This window comes from Xenopus laevis, chromosome 9_10L (assembly GCF_017654675.1).
Source record: "Xenopus laevis strain J_2021 chromosome 9_10L, Xenopus_laevis_v10.1, whole genome shotgun sequence".
Taxonomy (NCBI): Eukaryota; Metazoa; Chordata; class Amphibia; order Anura; family Pipidae; genus Xenopus; species Xenopus laevis.
Window position 1 is genome coordinate 318,763 of NC_054387.1, and position 11,238 is coordinate 330,000.

Genomic DNA, 11,238 nt, shown 5'->3' on the forward strand with positions numbered 1-11,238 from the left:
AAGTAAAAACAAGTTTCCCCCTTCCCACCCCTAATTTGCATATGCAAATTCGGCTGAATCTTTCTCCAAGGATTAGGGGGTTAGGCTGAATCCAAAATAGTGGATTCGGTGCATCCTTAACGAATACATACAGTATACAGCCGGATATTTAGTGGACAAATGTATATACAGCCGGATAGGTCGGTGGACGACTATCTATCTAGTCTGATAGGTCATGGACGACTACATATACAGTCATATTTTTCATGGACGAATACATATACAGCCGGATAGGTCGGTGGACGAATACATATAGAGCCAGATAGGTCGGTGGACGACAACATATACAGCCGGATAGATCGATGGACGAAAACATATACAGCCGGATATATAGATGGACGACAACATTTACAGCTGAATAGGTCAGTGGATGACTACATATACAGCCGGAAATATAGATGGACGACAACATATACAGCAGGATAGGTCAGAGGACGACTACATTTCCAGCCGGATAGATCGATGGACAAATACATATACAGCCGGATAGGTCGGTGGACGACTACATATACAGCCAGATAGATCGATGGACGACTACATATACAGCCAGATAGGTCAGTGGACGACTACATATACAGCCGGAAAGATCGATGGACGACAACATTTACAGCTGGATAGGTCAGTGGATGACTACATATACAGCCGGAAATATAAATGAACGACAACATATACAGCAGGATAGGTCAGAGGACGACTACATATACAGCCGGATAGATCGATGGACGACAACATATACAGCCGGAAATATAGATGGACGACAACATTTACAGCTGGATAGGTCAGAGGACGACTACATATACAGCCGGATAGATCGATGGACGACAACATATACAGCCGGAAATATAGATGGACGACAACATTTACAGCTGGATAGGTCAGAGGACGACTACATATACAGCCGGAAATATAGATGGACGACAACATATACAGCAGGATAGGTCAGAGGACGACTACATTTCCAGCCGGATAGGTCAATGGACGACTACATATACAGCCGGATAGGTCGATGGACGAATACATATAGAGCTAGATAGGTCGGTGGACGACTACATATACAGCCGGATAGATCGATGGACGACAACATATACAGCCGGATAGGTCAGAGGACGACTACATATACAGCCGGAAATATAGATGAACGACAACATATACAGCAGGATAGGTCAGAGGACGACTACATTTCCAGCCGGATAGGTCGATGGACGAATACATATACAGCCGGATAGGTCGATGGACGACTACATATACAGCCGGATAGATTGATGGACTACTACATATACAGCCGGATAGATTGATGGACTACTACATATACAGCCGGATAGGTCGATGGACGAATACATATACAGCCGGATAGGTCGATGGACGAAAACTAGGGATGCACCAAATCCAGGATAAGGTTCGGGATTCGGCCTTTTTCAGCAGGATTCGGCCAAATCCTTCTGCCAAGCCGAAGCTGAATCCTAATTTGCATATGGAAATTAGGGGCGGGGAGGGATTCGCATGACTTTTTGTCACAAAACAAGGAAGTAAAAAGTTTTCCCCCTTCCCATCCCTAATTTGCATATGCAAATTAGGATTCGGTTCGGTATTCACCTGAAGCTTTCTCCAAGGGTTAGGCCGAATCCAAAATAGTGGATTCGGTGCATCCCTAACATATACATATACATATACATATACATGGATAGGTCAGTAGACAACTAGATATACAGCCGGATATTTTGTGGACGAATGTATATAGAGCCAGATAGGTCGGTGGACGACTACATATACAGCCGGATAGATTGATGGACTACTACATATACAGCCGAATAGGTCGTGGACGAATACATATACAGCCAGATAGGTCGGTGGATGACTACATAAACAGCCGGATATATCGATGGACGAATACATATACAGCAGGATAGGTCAATGGACGAATACATATAGCCAGATAGGTCAGTGGACGACTACATATGCAGCCGGATATTTTGTGGATGAATACATATACAGCCGGATAGATCGATGGACGACTACATATACAGCCGGATAACAGGATTTTCTTACCACTAAATCCTTTTCTCCCCGGCCCGTACGGTCAGTGCAGACGTATGGGGCTCAACCTGGATATCTCCGGAGGCAGGAGAAAAGAAAAAAACTTGAAGCCTTTAAACTCCGCCTTCTCCCTTAATTACCCAGCTCTGGCCTTGTCTCTTCAGTTTGTGTTCCAAAGCCCTGGATAGGAGAAACTTGGAAAACATGCAAGGCATAACAATCAACATAAACAGTCCTACTTCTGACTATATAATTAATCTTATTCACATATATACATATATACATATATACATATATACATATATACATATATACATATATACATATATACATATATACATATATACATATATACATATATACATATATACATATATACATATATACATATATACATATATACATATATACATATATACATATATACATATATATTTATTTATACACATACATATATATTTTTTTAATATAAATTATAACCGGTAATTCTGGTCCGAAAGGAACCTTGGCAAACCACGAACACCTCCTCTAAAAAACGGGAGGGACTTACTGCACTGACAGTACGGGACCGGGAGAAAAGGATTTACCGGTAAGAAAATCCTGTTTTCCCAGGGCAGCTCGACTGTCCAGACATATGGGGACATTCAAAAGCCGTCTTCCCATAAAAAACAAGGGCGGGAGAATTTAAGGAGGTACTACAGCACCTTTCTCCCAAAAGCTACCTCTGCAGAGGCGATAATAATGAGCCTATAGAACTTTGCAAAGGTTAGGGTTAGGTATAACTTTGCAAAGGTATGAACTGAAGACCATGTTGCTGCTTTGCAAATTTGTTCTGCTGTGGCACAATTTGTCAGTGCTCATGAAGAACCGACGGCCCTCGTAAAATGAGGAAACGGTGGCTGTTTTGAAGATTGTATGTAAGAAATTATTTGTACTAACCATCTTGCTATTGTTCTCTTGGATGCCACTTGTCCTCTCCTCTCGGCGGCCCATAAGAAACAAAGAGCTTCTGATTTCCTAAAAGCTGTACGCTTAGAGTAATAGTTTAATGCCCTAACCACATCCAGAGTATGTAGACGTTTCTCTGCCTCGTTCTGCGGATTGGGACAGAGATGGCAGTACAATGTCCTGGTTCAGGTGAAACTGACACCACTTTTGGTAAAAAAAGATGGTATAGTCCCAAAGACGACTTTATCTTTGTGGAATATCATCCAAGGAACCGTCACTTGAAGCTCGGATACTCTTTTTGCTGAACAAACTGCCAGAAGGAAAACTACTTTCCATGCTAAATATTTGTCTGAACATTCTGCTAGAGGATCGAAGGGAGGCCCTTGTAACACTTAACACCAGAATGAGGTCCCACGGTGGGTGGGATCTCTATACGGAGGCCTGATATGTAAAACTGCTTGAAAGAATTGCTTAACTTCAGGTTGAATGGCCCATTGAAACTGAAACAGAACCAACAAGGCCGACGTCTGTGACCTTAGCGATCCAATGCTAAGACCCCTGTCAAGCCCTCCTTGAAGGAAACTAAGGAACTGTTGTATAGAACAATCTCTCCAAGAAAGTCCATTCTCACTACACCAGGATCGGAATATTGACAAAGTTCTATGGTAAACTTTAATGGTGGAAGGTTTTCTTGCTCTAACTTAGGTCTTTATCAATTCCTCTGAAAAACCTCTGTCCTTCCAGATCTGGGCCTCAAGTCCCATGCCGCTAAGCGTAACATTTGCAGGTTGTGATGTCTGACTGGTCCCTGCAACAGCAGATCTGGACACAGCAGTAGCCGCCATGGTGGTGATGCTGCCATTTTCACCAAATATGCGTACCACGTTCGCCGAGGCCAATCCGGTGCCACTAGGATTGCTTGAACTTGCTCTTGATGCACTTTCCTTATTACTCTTGCCAACAGAGGAAATGGTGGAAAGAGATAAACCTTTGTGAACCTCCAAGTAATGACTAAGGCATCCGTTGCCTCTGCCCTTGGATTGTTTCTTCTCGAACAGTACCTTGGAAGTTTGTGGTTTCTGTGAGATGCCATGAGGTCTATCTCTGGCCTTCCGAATTTCTGTACTAGGAGCTGGAACACCTCCGGATGGAAAGCCCATTCTGCCTGATCGATCTTGTTTCTGCGGAGATAATCGGCCTCCCTATTTTCCACTCCTGGAATGTATATTGCTGACAAAGTTGAGTTCTGACTTTCTGCCCACTGAAATATTTTGTTGACCTCGTTCATCACTGCCTGACTTTTTGTGTCTCCTTGATGGTTGATATATACCACTGCAGTGGCATTGTCTGATTGTATCCTTATTGGGCAATTTCTTAGCCGATGTGACGAAACCCTCAACACCTTTTAAACTGCTCTTGGTTCCAGGACATTTATGTGCAACCGAGACTCCTTTTGCAGCCACTTCCCCTGTCATGTCTTATCATTCAATGCTGCCCCCCAGCCGAAAGGCTGGCGTCCGTGCTGATTACTGTCCAAGGCGGCAGTGACCACAGACACCCTCTTGCAACATTTCTCTCCTCTGTCCACCACCTCAGTTCTTCTTTTAGACGATTTGTGAGTGGAATGTTCTGAGATAGATCTTCGTGATTTCTGTTCCAATGAAACAGGAAATGCCTTTGAAGCGGCCTTAGATGAAACCGGGAGTAAGGAATTGCCTCCAGAGTCAACACCATTGACCCCAACAGCCTCAAATAGTCCTCTGCTGTGGCCTGCACCATTTGCAGTTGCCGCTCGTAATCCTGCTACCTTGTCTTCTGGTAGTGCCACCATGCTTGTTCTGGAATTGAACTGCATTCCTAGGAACCCGATTGACTGACTTGGTTACAGGTTGCTCTTCTTGACATTGATCAGCCACCCAAAGCAACGAAGTGTACGGAGCATTTGTCGTGTCTGTTCTTCTGCAATCTCTGCTGTGGGTGACATGATCAGAATGTCGTCTAGGTATGGACAATCTAAAAACAACTGGACTTGCTGAGTAATCAATGAAGACGTTTCACTACTCATCCGAGCAGCTTTTTCAGTACAACTGACTGGTGTGGGAAGTTCTAGGCATATAGACTCTTCCACTTATCCAATCACAACGGCACATTGTAACTCTTCAAAGAGGTGACATCTGAAGAAATTCACAGAGGTGTTGATTCTGTGTAGTTACTGTGATAGGATTATCCAATGTGTCATGCAACTCCTAGAACAGGTGTTACTTAAGGAGTTGCATGAATGGACGTGTGAAGTGTTCTGAAACCGCCGGGGTACAGATGTTATAACAGCATTGTATGTAGCAGACAGGTGGTGTCGAAGGCCCCCGTCTCTGTTCAGGGATGGTTTCTCTACCTTGACAAGAATTGCCTCTTTCACCCCTGGTTCAAACCATCGGTCTTTATCCAAGATTTGGACATTGCTATCTTCAAAGGAGTGTCCCTTGTCTTTTAGGTGTAGAAACACAGCCGAGTCTTGCCCTGTAGAGTTCACCCTCCTATGCTGAGCCATTCGCTTGGCGAGCAGTTGTTTTGTCTCCCCAATGTATAGATCTGTGCACTCCTTGCTAAACTGGACTCCATATACCAGATTGCTTTGTTTTTCCTTTGGTGTTGGATCCTTTGGGTGTAAGTTTTTGTCTCATTGTGTTGCTAGGTTTGAAAAACACAGGGACGTGGTGTTTTTTGAAAATCCTCTTGAGTTTCTCTGACACTCCAGCTACATTTGGGATGACTGTTTCGCCTACTATGTGTCTCTGGTCGGTTATTTCTATTGGTGTTCCTGTTGGGCTTGGTTGCTGCGGTTTTGAGAAAGGCCCAGTCTGGGTAGCCACACGCTTTCAAAGTTCTTCTAAGATGTTTTTGCTTTTAGTCTTTGTATCAGTTGCCACACATTCCTCCCTGTGGTGCAGATTTCTAATGACACCCAGTTTGTGTTCTAGCGGATGGTTTGAATTAAATATTGATCCGTATGAGTGGGTTTCCTGTATACTTCAGTCTTCAAGTTACCCCCCTCTTGGATGCATATCAAACAGTCCAAAAAGGCAAGTTTGTTCTCGTGGACATCTTCCCTTGTGAAGTTGATGTTATTGTCAACTGAGTTCATGAGTTCTGTAAAGGCCGCCACTTTATCGGATCTGATTTTTACCCAAGTGTCATCCACATACCTGAACCAGTGACTGTGTTGTTCCCTTGAAAGTAAGGCCCCTCCTTTCTACTTCCTCCATGTACAAGTTTGCTACAATGGGAGAGACTGCAGAACCCATTGCACAGCCATGTTTCAGTCTATAAAAAGGTTCTTGTACTTGAAGTATGTGGTGTTAAGGCACAAATCAAACAACAAACATACTTGGTTGGGACCGAGCTTCGTTCTGCTGCTGAGGGTATTATCTTGTTGCAGTAGATTTCTTACAGTCTTAATTGCCTCTGTAGTAGGTATACATGTGAAATTGCCTAAACTGCATATGGAAATTAGGGGCGGAGAGGGAATCACATGACTGTCACAAAACAAGGAGGTAAAAGTTTTCCCCCTTCCCACCCCTAATTTGCATTTGCAAATTAGGATTCGGTTCGGTATTCGGCTGAATCTTTCTCCAAAGATTCGGGGTTAGGCCCAGGCAGCCGGGCGCCCAAGGCAACCCGGCCGGCACTTCGCCCCCATTGACTGCACGGGCTTCAGTGCGCATGCGTGCATGTCCGGTAGTGCGCATACGCGCACAGAGCTCGTTTGGTAGTGCGCATGTGGACCCAATTTTTTCCATTCTAGCAGGGGAGCGCGCACAGAGCTGCGCCGAGAGTGCCTGTGGGAGAGAAAGGGTCCGGACCAGGGGTAGGCGAAAGAAGAGGTACGTGCTTGGCGCCCCCACTTCGTTGCAGCTGCCTCTTCTGCCTAACCCTTGTTTCGGCCCTGGTTAGGCCGAATCCAAAATAGTGGATTCGGTGCATCCCTAACAAATATATATACAGCCAGATAGGCCAGTGGACAACTACATATACAGCCGAATATTTTGTGGACGAATGTATATACAGCCGGTTAGGTCGTGGATGGGATAACAGGATTTTCTTACCACTAAATCCTTTTCTCCTGGGCCCGTACTGTTAGTGCAGACATATGGGGCTCAACCTGGATATCGCCGGAGGCAGGACAAAAGAAAAAAAAACCTTGAAGCCTTCTCCCTTCACTTCCAGCTCTGGCCTTGTCTCTTCAGTTTGTGTTCCAAAGCCCTGGATAGGAGAAACTTGGAAAACATGCAAGGCATAACAATCAACATAAACAGTCCTACTTCTGACTATATAATTAATTATATTTATTGCCACTAGGATTGCTTGAACTTGCTCTTGATGCACTTTCCTTATTACACTTGCCAACAGAGGAAATGGTAAAAAGAGATAAACCTTCGTGAACCTCCAAGGAATGACTAAGGCATCTGTTGCCTCTGCCCTTGGATCGTTTCTTCTCGAACAGTACCTTGGAAGTTTGTGGTTTCTGTGAGATGCCATGAGGTCTATCTTTGGCCTTTCGAATTTCTGTACTAGGAGCTGGAACACCTCCGGATGGCCAGAGCCCATTCTGCCTGATCGATCTTGTTTCTGCGGAGATAATCGGCCTCCCAATTTGCAACTCCTGGAATGTATATATTGAAGGCTTGTTAAGGGATCAAATTCAAAATGTTGTCCTAGTGAATGGCATTATGAGCAACAATCAGCATGGCTTTATGAAGGATAGTTCATGTCAGACGAATTTGATTGCTTTTTATGATGAGGTAAGTAAGATGCTGGACAGTGGGGGGGGGCAGTAGATCTTTTTGGATTTTGCCAAAGCGTTTGATACTGTGCCCCACAAACGACTGCTTTCTAAACTAAGGTCTGTTGGGCTTAATGAAGTCGCTGGCTACAGGATCGGGTAGAGAAGGTGGTTGTTAATGGGACATTCTCTACTTGGATTAAGGTTCTTAGTGGGGTCCCTCAGAGTTCAATATAGGGTCCACTTTTATTTAACTTGTTCATTAATGACTTAGGGGAGGGTATTGTAAGTAATGTATCAGTGTTTGCAGATGAGACAAAACTATCAGCCCAATTAATTCCATCCAGGATGTGGCACTTGCAACAGGATCTTGACTAACTGGCAATCTGGGCAGCTAAGTGGCAAATGAGATTCAATGTTGATAAATGTAAAGTCCTGCACCTGGGATGTAACAATATCCACTTATACCCTTAATGGGACTGCACTAGGCAAATCCATAATGGAGACGGAGCTTGGAGTCCTTGTACATAATAAACTTGTCTGTAGCAAGTAATGCCAGTCAGCAGCATCAAGGGCAAATAAGGTCTTGACTTGTATTAAATGGGGCAGAGAGTCACGGGAGGAGGGGGTCCCACTGTATAGAGCACTGGTAAGGCCCCATCTAGAATATGCCGTACAGTTTTGGTCTCCATCACTCAAACAGGACATTATTGTATTAGAGAGGGGACAGAGAAGGGCAACTAAGCTGGTAAAGGGAAAATCTTAGTTATGAGGAAAGACTGGTCAAATTGGGGATGTTCACGCTGGAGAAGAGGCGCTTAAGGGGTGATATGATAACTATGTATAAATATATAAAGGGATGATATCTCTCTAATGCTTTATTTACCAGTAGGTCTTTCTTTTTCAACATTTATCTAGTTTTCCAAAAACAAGCAAGATTTACTTATCACAGCGCAAGTTGAGTGTGATTAAGCTATTTAACTGCATGCATACATCATGCTGTTTACAACACAAAGGCATAATAAAATTGTGAAAACAAAGACTATAAATGGCTTATATTAGTGTAATGAGTCCATTGACCCATACAATAATGTTTAGTAACTAGATCTACTATATAAGCTAACAAAAGCAACACACAACTAAAACAAATGTAAACCTTGCATGGTGGAGTTATAATAACACGAAATATCATGTAGATACAGAGTTCATTGTGTTGCCCAGACATTAGGATAGTTAGATCTGTAACAGCTCCTGGATTTTAGTTGTGTGTTTAGAGTCTATTTGATCAAAGTAAAGTGACCAATTTTCAGAAAATGTAGTTTTAATATGTGGTTCCTCAAATTTAATTTGTATGGCCTCTTGCCAGCATAACTGGTTTAGATATGCCAAGATTTCTTTTAGGGAAGGGGTAGACAAATCCGGAGCAGAAATAGTGCCGAATCAGGGTCGGATTTACAATGTCTACTCAATGTAAAAGAAGGGGGGCCAATATTTTAAAGGGCATAAACTGGAGAGTTAAATGTATTAGTAATGTGGGGGCAGCTCCAAAGATAATGAACAAGATTTACATTTTCCTGATTACATTTGGGACAAAACGATACTTGACCTAAACCCTTAAAAGAACGAAAACGTTTTCCATAACCAAGATTGATTAATTTAAAATGTTGAGCTCTTCACTCCTCAGAGAAAAAAAACCATGTTAAATTTAACCAGTGAAGAAGTTAATTGAGTAGGAGTAATGTCACATAAGAGGTAGTTGGACCATCTCAGAGCCGTATCAGAAAGGGGGTGTTTTTGGTCCTGAGGGGGACCCCAAAAAATACGAGCCAAATAGTTGATGTTTAAGATCCCTATATTGGCGCTCAGATTGATTATCGCCTCCGTTATACAGTGTTTCTGAATGGCAAACCACCTTTTTATTAGAAACCGAGAGAAATGTACTTTTAATAATCATATATTGGTAGTGGTCAGAGATTTTTAAGTTCGATTGATTTTTCAGACCCACCCAAGTAAGAAGATTCCCATTTATAGGGTCAACTATATCTTTCATCAGAAACAAATGATGTTTTTTGGATTGAGCGAGAGGCAGAGTAACCAGGTTACAGGAAGTGAATGGACATAAAGGGGTTAACGTATGATTAAAACCATGACTAGAATGTAAAAGTTTCCAAGTGTAGACAGTAGGTCTTTTCCAGCTGACACGAGGTCACCCATTCCGATTAGAAGAAAAAAAAGAGGTTCCACCTAAATATTCAGAGGGGGATTTTTACAGTGAGAGCTGTGAATATGTGAAATTCTCTCCCTGAATCAGTTGTACAGGCTGATACATTAGATAGGTACAAGGAAGGGTCGGATGCTTTATTCACCAGTAGCTCCTCCCAGCAGACAGGAGGGAGCCAATGAGATTAGAGGAGGGAAAGGGGTGTTACAGGGAGAGCTGGGAAGTGAATCAGGGGTACAGGCTGATACATTAGATAGGTATAAGGAAGGGTCGGATGCTTTATTCACCAGTAGCTCCTCCCAGCAGACAGGAGGGAGCCAATGAGATTAGAGGAGGGAAAGGGGTGTTACAGGGAGAGCTGGGAAGTGAATCAGGGGTACAGGCTGATACATTAGATAGATAGGTATAAGAAGGGGTTGGATGGTGTTTAGCAAGTGAGGGAATACAGGGATATGGGAGATAGCTCATAGTACAAGTTGATCCAGGGACTAGTCCGATTGCCATTTTGGAGTCGGGAAGGAATTTTCCCCCCTCTGAGGCAAATTGGAGAGGCTTCAGATGGGTTTTTTTTTGCCTTCCTCTGGATCAACTGACAGTTAAGCAGATAAAAAAATAAAAAAAAAAAACTAAAAGGTTGAACTTGATGGATGTGTCTTTTTTCAACCTTATGTTACTATATTGCCAACAAAGTTGAGTTCTGACTTTCTACCCACTGAAATATTTTGGAGACCTCGTACATAACTGCCTGACTTTGTGTCTCCTTGATGGTTGATATATACCACTGCAGTGGCATTGTCGGATTGTATCCGTATTGGGCAATTTCTTAGCTGATGTGACCAAACCCTCAACACCTTGTAAACTGCTCTTAGTTCCAGGACATTTATGTGCAACCGAGACAACTTTTGCAGCCACTTCCCCAGTCATGTCTTATCGTTCAATGCTGCCCCCCAGCCCGAAAGGCTGGCGTCCGTGCTGATTACTGTCCAAGGCGGCAGTGACCACAGACAGCCTCTTGAAACATCTCTCCTCTGTCCACCACCTCAGTTCTTCTTTTAGACCGTTTGTGAGTGGAATGTTCTGAGACAGATCTTTGTGATTTCTGTTCCAATGAAACAGGAAATGCCTTTGAAGCGGCCTTAGATGAAACCGGGAGTAAGGAATTGCCTCCAGAGTCAACACCATCGACCCCAACAGCCTCAAATAGTCCTCTGCTGTG

At 43.3% G+C, this 11,238-nt stretch overlaps 1 long non-coding RNA gene across 1 annotated transcript in view; it reads right to left on the reverse strand.

The window, feature by feature from the left end:
* Positions 1-7,662: 7,662 nt before the first annotated feature.
* The window catches only part of LOC121398129, a 34,179-nt gene continuing 30,603 nt past the window's right edge, over positions 7,663-11,238 (reverse strand). Inside the window, exon 3 of the long non-coding RNA XR_005964124.1 lies at positions 7,663-7,681. This is a non-coding gene — a long non-coding RNA (uncharacterized LOC121398129). The remainder of the gene's footprint in view (positions 7,682-11,238) is intronic.